Here is a 12,864-nt window from a genome sequence, read left to right as displayed (position 1 = left end):
GCTATGCCCTTTGCATCTTGAGGATACATCCAGAAAACCTTCCCCAGTCAGCAGATGCTGGTTCTGCTTTCCTGAAGACTTACCAGGTAAGAGTCAAGACAAATCTCACAGATTTAAACATGCCAAATTCATGAAGCAAACAATCACTATGCTCTTTGTATAAACAAGACAGTACCTATCCTATTCCTATTCATGCATGAAGCAAACAATCACTATGCTCTTTGTATAAACAAGACAGTACCTATCCTATTCCTATTCCTTTGACTAGCTCACAATTGTATAAAATAGTCCTCAGTGTGAAAAATATATAATCCTGGCTAACAGCTGCTGACGTTGGTGGAACTTGGATATGGGTTGCGAGATCTACAAAATGAAGCTGCAGAAACAGAAGTGGTTGCAATGTGAACACATTAAAACAGGACCTGACTCCAAGAGCAGAATCTTCCACAAATATGCTTTGCAGAGAGGGTGAGCAAAAGTTCCACAAAACCTATTCCAATCACTGATATAATAATGGTACATCCCAAATTCACCTTGAAAGATAAATACTAACATATCCAAGAATGCTTAAACTTTTTTCAGCTTGACTAAGCTTGAGACAAGTTTATTTCTATCTGTTCTGATTTTAATTCATTTACTCTAGAAAACTTAACATGTTGATTATTTAGCTAGCACTTGGAGATACAAATCTCTGAGCCTCTTGTCCGTTTTACAAACCAAGGAGGGCTTTCCAAAGACTTACTATTTCTTTAAAATGCAGTCAAGGAAAAATACAGATCCCCTATCTCCCACTTTATGGGAAAGAGCAGAAAACCAACCTCCAGAGCACCAATTTGTAAACCCAGGCATGGCACAATCATAGTGATCAATTTTGCTTTTAAAATCCCCCAACACTGCCACTAGATCACTCTGGGTGCTCAAAAACTCTTCCACTTTTTGTTTCAGTAGAGCTGCAGTTATCTCTTGCCCCTTTTGCAATATTCCTGCCTACAGCCTTCATTGCCTGTTTAATTCCTCTCAGTGCATTTTCCTTGACACCACTTCATAGTATTTCAACTGTGGCACAGTGGTGGGAATACTTGTAGCTATTAAAAAATGATTCAATAACATATCCTAATGTTACTAGTCAGTGGTTCTTAAATAAGGCTACTTCTCCTCCCCAAGGAACATTTGGCAAAATCTGGAGACCTTCTTGGTAGTCATAATTTGAGAAAGCGAGGCAGGTTAGCTGCTGGAATTAGTGGAATAATGGCCTGGGTACAGCTGATTATTTTACAATTCACATCTCAGTCTCTATATACAAGGAATAATTGTTTAACATTTTTATAATTCTGTCATTGAGGAAACTTGCTTTAAACAATTAGGATTTTCTTTGGGTTTAGCTAGATTTCGGAAATTAGGCTGTGCCAGAATGCTCAACTCAAAATAGAACGGTAAAACTCCTAAAACATAACAAAGATAGGGAAATGAGAAATAACTACAAATAACATTGGAAGAGAACACCAATGAGAAAGATGAGTAAAAATGATAAAATTTATGGAATTTGAATGTTATTTTGTTAAACATATTTTGAAAATAGGGAATCTATGAATTGATTAGCAAATAAATGGGGAAATAAATGACATCTAATTAAGTCTTCATTTAATATTTTAAGACCTAGCTAGCTCTTCCAACACCATTATTTTTATGAGAATTTAAAATCCAATTAATCCAATTTGTGGGCTTGCTGAGTCACTTTGGATTCATAATCCCCATGAACGTATTTCCTAGTAAGAATATAATTAGATGTTTAATTAGTCTATATAGAGTAATGAACTGCCACTCTGCCATTATCTGCTTTCGAGGTTCATCTCAGTCAACTTATTTACACAATAACTATGATTAATCCCCAACAACAGAATGCCTCACCTATCAGGATCTCACTGATGAAGTAGTGGCTCTTTGGTTAGCCCATGTCCTGCTTAGAAAAATTATTAAATTTTCAGTGGCTGGCAAATTAACCCAGCAGGTTACAATCAGATAAACAGCTATTGTAGGAATAATAAATAATAAAATATTTAATTCACTTGTGGTGCATTGATCTCATTTTATTTGACAAACACACAGGAAGGAATAAAACTCTTCTCACCTCCTGCATACAGCTTAAGAATTTGTAACAGGACAAGGTAGTTCAACATAATTGTAGATAATTCAGATGCAATGAATTTGGCTTGGTTTGTAATGCAGGGTTTTAGCACATTTTTATCAATTACATATTGAGTAGAGGATGTTTTTATTTCTAGCATCTTTAGAGATTTAGTAATTTTTTGTCTTATACTATCTCAAAAATAAGCTTCAGGCTACCTGAATTTCCTCAAGAGATTATTTAAATTTAAAAGTACATTAGTATATAAGAAGAAAAAGTGTGAAATCCCTTGTGAGTCTACTCAATAACAAATTATTAAATCAACACGTAAAGAAGGGTTTTAATCACTAAGTAAAAGCAGTTCAAACACAATGGATATCTTACTCCCAAATTTTCTAGATCATTTTTTTCTTTAGAAAGACTTGTCAGTTCCAAATTGAATGTGTCTCGAGTTTCTGAAATCCTAAGGTCTAAAGAATAATTCATTTTGTTTCCTATTCTTCCATAAAGCAGAGTTGTATTCAAATTTTTAATTTTTTTTCTGTCTTTATGAGTTTCCACAGGGTGCACTTTGGTTAGTTCAGTAGGATATTCTTACCTTCACTTTATGTGTTAATTTCTCAATTTTTATCCTTAAAAAGAATAAAACAAAGCACTAGTCCTCTTGAATGTACTTTTTAGAATGGAGCTGTTATGTGCAACTTCAGTGAGGTTCAGATCAAGACACAATGCTGAGGTGTTTTGCTTTTTTAAGAGACTTTTTTTTTTTTTTTGGTATCAAGGATCAAACTCATGACCTTGTGCTTGCCAGGAAGCTTAGGTCACTGTGCTAAATCCCCAGCCTTAAAAGAGAATTATAACAAGTGTAAATACTGACAAAGCCACAAAATTACCTTGTAAAATAACCTCTGAAGGGTAGCAAATAACCCATTTGATACTTTCCATGAGAAAATATTTATCATATGGAAATCAGTATGGACTTTTTCTGTAAGTCAGTACCGATAGTAGATCCTAAAAACGTCAGCATGCTAGATTATTTGGAATACAGCACCACCCCAGTGTATTAACTATTTAAAGCTGCAGTTTTCAACCCTGGTTAAACCTTAGATAACCTATGGAGGATTTAGCCATTCCAGTGGTCAGAATGGTCCTAAATCAGTGAACTCAGTGTATTTATACTAACACCCATACAATGGTATTTTTTAATGCTTTCCCAGGTGAGAAATAAAAGGTTTCATGACAATGGCCACTAAACAACAGAGTTGAGAGAAATATTTGGATACAGTTTCACAACTGATGTATAAATTAAAGGAAAAATACCTTTTCAAACCTAAGTATGACAAAAATGAAGTTTAAAGCTGCTCCTGGGATAGATTTTTAAATTTCTGTGCTTTCTTGTGACAGTACTGTTAAATAAATCATCCTAGGTCTTCTCTGTCTGTATATCCCATTTGGGGCAATTTGATTTGCCTGAAGTATTTATAAGGCTCTAATATATGCAGTTAAATATCACTAGCCCATTCAATTGACTCTAGGTGAACTAGAAGACTTAGCCAATGGCTATCCAATATTATTTTCTCAAAAGCAGGGTAGCAGTATGAAGCATGATACAAGAATATCAAACTATAACAGAGAAATGAATTTAGCTTCATGTCTTATAATAAAATACCACAACCAGTTTATTAATTAATTCATCAAAAATACTGCACAACTTTTAAAATTAGGAAACTATGCTCCACCTTCACAGCAACTGCTGAAAGACATCTTTGCAAAATAGTTACTGATTTACAGCCTCACTGGCTGACTCATGAATCAGGACAAAGACTATGACTACCCACACATCTACCATCCCCCACAATATTGTGAAATTATTAATATTCCATCACATTCAAGATGAATCACTGTTTGTTCATACAATATTTTCAGATTATATTAATTTTCTACCCTTTTCCCCACCTTTTGTCTTCTAAAAGAACAAGATTGATAACGTTAACATTTACTTAAGACTCTGAAAGTTTTATGTCAAGTAAATAACGACTTTCCCAAATTTTGTTCATTTCTTGCTCTCTTGCACTCTCTTATTTTAAGCATTACTGTTTTTGTACCATTATTGTAACTGGCATGACTACATAGATGAGTCCCTAATGTGTAAATTCACAAAAACTGTCTGAAGGCTAGAGCTACAACATTTTAAAACTGTTTATCCGTTTCAAACAACTTTTAGGTCTTTATTGTTTCACACTTTTCTTAAAAGTGTAATTTGTGTTCAATATACTCCAGTAAAAATGTAGGCAAAAATTGCTTGTAACCTACCACCAAGGTGTCCTTATTTTTGACATTAATGTAAGCTTTTCTCTCTCAAACTTTCATAAACATCAAACTAAATTTAAAATTCTGTAGTTTAAAAAAATTTTTTTCTTCATAATGTTTACTAAAACTTTTTAAATGTCATGAAGAACTCTTTCATTTGAAATAGTTTGCAGCTGAAAATCTTACTATAACAGGGCACCTCAAAAGCTTCAGAGTATTAATGAACAAATATGTATGCACTGCCTGCTAAATACTGGACACTACTCTCTACTTGAAGAGTACAGAAGCGAGCAGAGAGAGACAAGTATCAGTCCACTTGGGCTATTACAAAAACCTAGTATGGACCAGATAGCTGGTGGGCAATAAAAACTTACCACTTCATAATATCCCTCTTTTGTGAAGTTTACAGTTTTGTGGAAGAAACAGGCAATAAAAAATAAGTCGAGATGATTTCATTTGAGAAAATTAAGAGAAGGAGGAAAGGGGCTGAAATAGAGGAATGAAGATGTATAATGTGCATGTACAACTCCACACAAGGAATGTAATCTTTATGTGCTGTAAACACACTTAAGCTTTAAAAAGATAATTTCAGATAGTGACTCTTGTTCTTGTTTTGAAGACAGGAAACCAGTCATGAGCGTCTCACCTTCTGAGCGGGGGCTGCACGGAGAAGCAATGCTCAGGAAGATGGCTAGGCTAGGCGCTTCATGTTTGCTCTGAGGCTGAAATGATAAGATCAGCCCCGTGAAGCTCTTAAGCACACCAGAATGTGAGAAAAGCGAATACCATCTTCCTGGAAATTCTTAATTAGCTGGAACAGACATCTCAACAAAGGCACAGGCAAAGAGTGAATCAGCTTTCAAAACACTCTTCCTCACCATTCCTTACTAAGTTGATCCAAAGGTGAATCTCAATTATAGTTCAACCTTGCTCAGAAGCTGCCTAGGGTCACTGCCTCTGCTACATCACTCCCCATTCACCAAGGAACTGATAATGACCAAATTCCTTCCAAAACTTCTAGCCAAAATGCAGTTAAAAGGTATACGATAACTGGCTTAAAATCTGTGTTGCCCTTTGTTTTTACCATACGTGGTGTGTGTGTGTGTGTGTGTGTGTGTGTGTGTGTCTGTCTGTGTGTGTGTACTCACGGGGATTGATTTCAGAGCCTCATGCAGGCCAGGCTGGTGCTGTACCATGGACCTACTCTTCCAGGTTAATTTTCTCTTTTACAGTTGACCTATGTCCAGCTGGCATATGTAGTTTAGTATCATGGGAGGAATCCAGGCCATGAAGAGTTGCTCATGGAAAGATCTTACTGAAACTCTTTGGGAAAGACTCAATTCTCAGTTTCTTTAATGCAAAATTAACACTGGGAGTTTTAAAAGAGATAGTATAGAGAATTCAGATGAGAGGCTAAGTCACAAGCCTTCAATAACTGAGCAGCCAGCAAGTAAAAGAAAAAAGTAGGACACACACACACACACACAAACACACACACATGACCAATCTGAGATTATGTTAAATATTATGTAAATAAATATCTCAGTGGTATTAGATATGAGGTTTAAGTTAGTTATACCATGTAGGTTTGCATGATCTCGTGAAAAACCCTTTGTTGTTTGTGGTCATCTGACAGAGCTATCCACCAATTTTAACTTAGATGAATTATTCCATGTGGGATTTAGGGACTTGAAATCCTGAAATACACTAACTCCCAGTCACAGAGCTCATATGGTTCCAAACAAAACTCTCATGTAGCACAGAGAAGAGAAGATGAGGATCCCTTCTCAGTCCTCCTCAGTGTTTCTCTCAGCCCTCAAACCCTTAAGTCACTTCCTCTGTGCTAAACAAGTGTTTTCAGGAAGCCTGTCTTGTAGCTCAGAAGCCACATGTGGAAGACAACTCCACAAATCAGTGGGACAGCTGAGCCTTGCACCCAAAGAAGGAAAGGAATTCAGAAGGCAGCCTTCCTACCAAGAGATCCCATACCTTTCCATCAGTCAGTGCAGAGCAGAGAAAGGAGAGCTGATTAGGTGGGCTGGAGTCAAAAAAAGGTCCTTAGTTGTGTTATATACATATACAGCTGTCTGTCCATCTACCTCACAAAAATATAATGCATATACACACACAATATATATATATATATATATATATATATATATATATATATCACATATAATGTACAATTGTACTTTGGTTCCTGAACTCAATTCTCTCCACTTTCTTTTTTATTTTAAAGAGGATAAAACAGAATATAACAAAACAGAACAAAGCAGATCAGAAGAAAACAATGAAAGTGACAGATTTCAAAGAAAGACAACAGATCAACAGTGGCTACCATATGTCTCTTGTTTTCTTCTAAATAGTTGTCTGTATCTTCACACACAATGAATTCATACAAAAAATAGTATAAAACTGATTAGAACAGAGTAATGAAGGTATTATAGGCCTTCAAAACCAGACAATAGGAAAATCAACAATGGCTACCATCATGTCTCTTTTTCTCCTCAAAATATCTATCCATACCTTCGTATATGTTGAAATTAAATAATACAAAGCAGCCTAAAACCACTTTAAATAAAGAATAAAAATATTAGTAGACTTCACAACATGACAATAGGAAATCAGCAAAGGATACCACAATGTCTCTTTTTCTTTGAAGTAGCTGTTCATTTCATCACACATTCTCTCCATGATTCTGGTTGCAAAATGAACTGGAAAGAATAGAATCAAATTTCCCCATAAAGTCAACATTGATCCTAATCATTGAATTTGATTCAGTTTTCATCCAACTTAGTTTGCAACCAGAATTGTAGAAAGAATCAAGTAGTGAACCGAGTTATCACATATGTAAATTCCATGTATCATATACAACATATATGACATATTACATGTATCACATCACACCTAATGTACATAACATATATAGCATATTATATACACATATATATTACACACATATATATGTATATGTACAAATATGATGCTGCATGGCTAAAACTAATGTCTGGAAACAACTGAGATGGTAAATGTGAGTGTCCTTTTGTGAACTGCAGTATGATTCTCTAATGCTAGTTTCAAACATTATGGCAGCTGTTTCTGGGTTCATGTGTTAGGTGCCTGTATTATTAGAAAATTCCTTAATTAGATAATGTTTGAAGAACAGGCATCATTTAAGTCAAAGTTTTATTTCTGCTTCTACCATTTTGTACAATAATCACATTTAAAATGCAGTTCCTAAAGGATTCATCTAATGAAGGAAGCAGAAACAGTTGACAAAACTTTTCCATCATGAATTTAATTCACACAGGCTCTGCCCAGTCAGTTCTATTTGGAGAGAACAAATCCATGAGACCTTCTGGTTGGCATGAGGATAGACAAGAAAATGTCCTCTGTCTTGCGTTATTAAACGTAAATCATAAGGACCTCAATTTGATTATCCAACTTGGGTATTTAACCTCAGGTTATAGCTCAGTAACAAGAATACTGAAAACTAATCACAAACAAGAGGAACCCAACTTATTTAATGTACATTATTTGTTCTAAGAAATGACACACAAGCACAGCACATCGTATGGACCTAAGTAGCACCGTAAAGATGCATAATGCTTCCTGTGTTCTGTGTATTACTTTCTTGCTTCATACACCTTTGTCATGTATTCTTCACCACAGCAATGTAGACTTAACACCATGATTCTCCTTTCAGGAAAGTGCCCTTGAGAGAGCACGTCACCTGCTCAAGGCCAATATGACAGTGAGGATTGAAGCCTAGGAATCCAGCTGAAGTGATCACTATACAATATTTTAGGTTTCAGTTTTGGTGAAATAAGGAAAAAGAAAAATACATTTCAAAATATACTCTTGTTGGTCTTAAGTATGGTTTTGTGCCACTCAGGAACAATAGCCCACATTTTTAGACCTTGCTGTGTACTTTGGAGTCCATGTGGCTAGCATCAGTGAGTTTCCACTTGGTATCAGCACTCCCAGGAGATTAGAGGTGACCTGAAGTCAGGGGATTTGTCTTTCTGACTCTTCTCAAAATGTTCACTACTGGTTGGTTCATCCCCAGGTTGTAGGCTACTCTTCCTTGCAGTGAAACAGCCCTCTCTGGAATCTGAGACTTCTTACTAAGAGCTCCTAACAATAGTTCTCCAATGTTACAATCACTGAGGAATTCTATTCCAGGTCTGTTATTTTTTCCAACTCTGACCACATCTTTATCAAACTGTCTTTAATTCATTACTCCATACATCTATGCAATGCATTAATTTCTCAAGCTTTTTTACATAATATTCCTAGACAAGAAATGTAGCATAATACTCCATGTCCTGACCATCCAACTTCTACACACCAGCTCTAGGAAATAAATTCTACAGCAGCCCAAATAGACTTTGACCCTACCTATGACAAGTCTACATGAAAATTACTTTTCCATTTCTAGGTTTATATAAGAGGCCAATAGAACAGTATTTTTATGATAGTAGTCATTGGGTCTATTAAAGCACCATGAACATTAAACAATAGTGCAGTAACAGAATACTTATGCTTGTTGCTGGTCTCTGAGTTGAATGACCTTACTGGAGCCTTGGTTCATTTGTCATAAATCAAACACTTAGTGTAATACAAAAGGTCTTATATGTCACTCAGATGCCAGTCTAGACAGTTGGCTTCCTGGAACCAGATAATGAGAAACACAAACACATCACACATATAGACACAAGGTATATATTTTCCCTTCCTTTTAATACAGCCATGCATTAAAAATATTAAATGCTTATGAATAAAGAGTGAGCATTTCAATGAACAATAATATCTCTTGTTAAATTGTCTTGCCATTTACTGTGCAGCCCACCTGGGGATAGAAATTAAGCTACTTCCACTGAAAGGGATGTAAGAACATAGCCTCAGCCACAATTTTAAAAAACTATGACCAATCATCTCTTCTTCAGCTTACTGCATCTTAAAAGTGCTGATGACTCCTCTCTTCCACTCCTGGCTTCCATGCAGTAGGTCTAGCTTCATAACTGCATGTTAGATGGCCTGGTGTCAAAGGGTACATTTACCAGGTTTTGATATTTGCAAAGCTAAATATATCTGGCAATAAATACTTATAAAGCTCATTTGTTTCATCATCACATGAAATGCTCATTTGGGTTTATAAAACTCATTTGATTCATCATCAGAAAACGTTTCATCAGAAAATATAAGTACCAGAGGAACAGACACAAGAAATAGACATCTCCCAGAATTAAAATTTCATAGAACAATGAGTAGAGAGAAATGCATAATACATTGACCTATTTCAGTAATTATCATTTAGAGAACATCTACGAGCACTCCTAGACTGGTAGGAAGCATTGACCAAAATTGGAAAGTCAGGAGCTCTGTGTCTCATTCCTCCAATTCTAATTCCATCATCAACTTTGATGTGTGATACAAGACCACCCTATTATTAAATGACAATTGCATCTGCATGATCTGCTTGAAAACTGACTGGCATTTCTGAAAAGTGATGTATATTTACAAGTAATAATATAAAAAAACACAACTGTGATACTTTGCCTAACAAAAATTAGTCAGAAATTATTTTTAGGATCCTCCTTGGCCAGCGGTGAAAAAAACATACAGTGGTTCATTCATATTAAACATGCTATTTCTTTCCCTCACCACCTATAGCAGACATCCTCCAAGGTGGTGTCCTCCAGGGACCTGCACTTCATGTGTTACCCACACTCTCACATAATTATCTCCCATGGTGATCAGGGTCGACCTAAGCATACAGTGTGTTACAGTAGAAAAGGGTGTGTGTCACTTCCAAAGTGATTTAGTAAAGACCACTGGGCTTCCCTCCTGTCACTTTTTCTGACACAAGCCAATGGCAACAAGAACAGGATACTCAAGCATTTCAAGCAGATGGCCCGTGTGCAGAACACTGAGGTCCCCTACTGAGAGTCACCTTGGACTGCCCAGCCTGGGATTAAGCTAGCTTAAGAGAAGGTCTTCTGTCCCAGCCCAGCCCTGATGGCTGAAGCCCCGGATTTTAATCTTCTTAGAAATCCCAAGCAAGAACCACCCAGCAAGGCTACTCCAGTTATGTAGATCCACAGAAACTGCATGAGACTATAAATGAGTGTTGTTATAAATCACAAAGTTTGGGGATAACTTGCTACATATCAAGGGTACCTGAAACATTCTTCAAGCACTCTATAGAAGATTTACGATATGTGTGTATATATGCACAGCAACCTGTTTTTCAAGTAAGCCCTCCAAGTAGGAGGACAGAACATGGGAGATACTAGTAGTTTGATAATACACTTAACAGCACACTTCCCAAAATGCTCTAAGTGTCCATTGTTACATCAATACATACAATGAAGGTCTATCTATAAAATGTTCTCTCCCAAAGAATTGTTTACAAAACTAAACAGTAACAAAGAAGATGAAAAAAATCACATTTTAATAATTTTGTGTACCTATAGAAATTTTTTAGTAAAATCTGCTAAAAACTTTCAGTATTAAATTCCAAAACAATAATTGAAAAAAACAACAGATTAATTTTTTAGTATTGACTGAATTTATTCTAGGAAAACTGGGGTTTTTGAATCAACTTAACTGTATTGAAGATATTGATATTGTACCTATATTATTCAACTTGTATACAAATTATGCTTTCTCTAAGGACAAGAGTTTTCTTTCATGCAACTCCACCAAACAATTTTTTCTGAGTTGTAAGAACTATAATAAAATGAAAAAAACTTGCAATCCAAGTGTTTTATCTTTAGTATCAGCAGAACATATCAAATATAAACCAATATAAAGGGTAATGGTTTTAGAATGAGATTCATCAGCTGCTTCTCTGAAATACTCAAATGTACAAGGCTGACTCATTCATTCTACATTATGTATTCACTCTAGATAGATTTATATACTATTTAAAAATAGTGCCTGGTATTTATTTCCACTTAACATCTGCATTCAACATGTTTATAATTTATTGAAAAGATAGGAATGAGAGACAATTATTTTCAACATTAAACTGGTTAATTCTCAGATGAAGAGCAATGCAAAATATCAAGTCAACAAATTTTTGTGTAAACATTTCTATTTAACTTATATCAAAATTACATTCCTCTTAATCAAAGAGTTTAAGATATGTCTAGTGGTCACAAGTCCCTATGTAAGTTGATTGTCTAAATCTGTGAATTAGATATGTGTTTTTGGCATAATCTCAAAAGGATTGAGTTATTTTACTTTAAGATGTTTTAATTCTAAGAAACCTTATATATTACATTATATTCTATTACTATTATAAAAGTATCATTTCTCTCCTTAGATACATCATACTACTTGTTGAATGAGATAAATACATAAATAAAAAGTATAGTCTTTAGCTATTGGCTCTGCTAATGGTACAAAAAGATTGTCATTTGCTTGAAAAACACTATTATTTTGTGTCCTATTTAAAACTGTGGAAGGGCTACTTTTACTACTACCCTTCTGCCCCAAAGCTACATTTAGTATAATGAACTGCATACTAATTTCTAAGAAAAAAATCAAATAAACCATCAAAGTATTTCAAGCTAAAAGGAATCAGACTTAGGCCCTGACATCAAGGAGATGGAAAATATAATCAGGGAAATTAAGTTAAATTACATAAAACAATTAGAGAAAATTAAGAGCTATGATGTATAACAGCATTTCCCAAAATATCTGTGAGATGTTAATAGATGTTTCATTTAAAAAAGGCTTCCATGGTCAAATAAGTTTGGGAAATATTTCATAAGACATTACCCTCTTGGCAATTCACAATTCCATTAGCATATTAATGACTAAAAAGTTCTGCAGCAGAGAAAATGGCTGTGCTTTTGATTAACCCAGAATATCCAGAAGTCCATTGGCCATGGATGCATTTAAATTTTCTATTTTTAAGCATGAAAACATTTAAAAATGCAGAAAAGAGAAAATTGCTTATCATATACTATCATATACATATCAGTTGCTTATCATATACTATTTATTTGTGTATTATCACCAGGCAATTAATTGTCCCATTCATACTGATTAATCTATTTTTTGGTAATGATTTCCAATGCTCCCATCAGAAAAAAAAATTTTGTGGAATATATGTATATATATAGCATTTGGAGTTAAGAGAAGGGAGAGGAATCTGTATTTCGTGATTCAGTCGTAGCACAGAGATTACAAGAAAGAAGGGACCTCGAGGTGGGATCAGAATGCAGTATAAACAAAGTATTAGAACACAGGCTTTGGTGTCAAACAAGCCTTCATTATACAAATATTCTGTAAATACTACCCTTCTGTAGTTCTTACTGTAGATGAATTAATATTGCTGGAAATGAAGTTATTCATTTATATAGAAAATAGTAATATTTACTAATATGTTATTTAAATCTATATTTAATTGTTTA

At 34.9% G+C, this 12,864-nt stretch overlaps 1 protein-coding gene across 5 annotated transcripts in view; it reads right to left on the bottom strand.

The window, feature by feature from the left end:
• The window catches only part of Inpp4b (inositol polyphosphate-4-phosphatase type II B), a 765,962-nt gene that overhangs the window by 445,072 nt on the left and 308,026 nt on the right, over positions 1-12,864 (bottom strand). The window lies entirely within an intron of this gene.

Source organism: Cavia porcellus, unplaced genomic scaffold (genome assembly GCF_034190915.1).
Source record: "Cavia porcellus strain 051 isolate PalLab524CR breed Dunkin Hartley unplaced genomic scaffold, mCavPor4.1 scaffold_14, whole genome shotgun sequence".
In the NCBI taxonomy this organism is placed as follows: domain Eukaryota; kingdom Metazoa; phylum Chordata; class Mammalia; order Rodentia; family Caviidae; genus Cavia; species Cavia porcellus.
The sequence above is the reverse complement of the archived record's forward strand: the minus strand, read 5'-3'. Positions and strand labels throughout refer to the sequence as shown.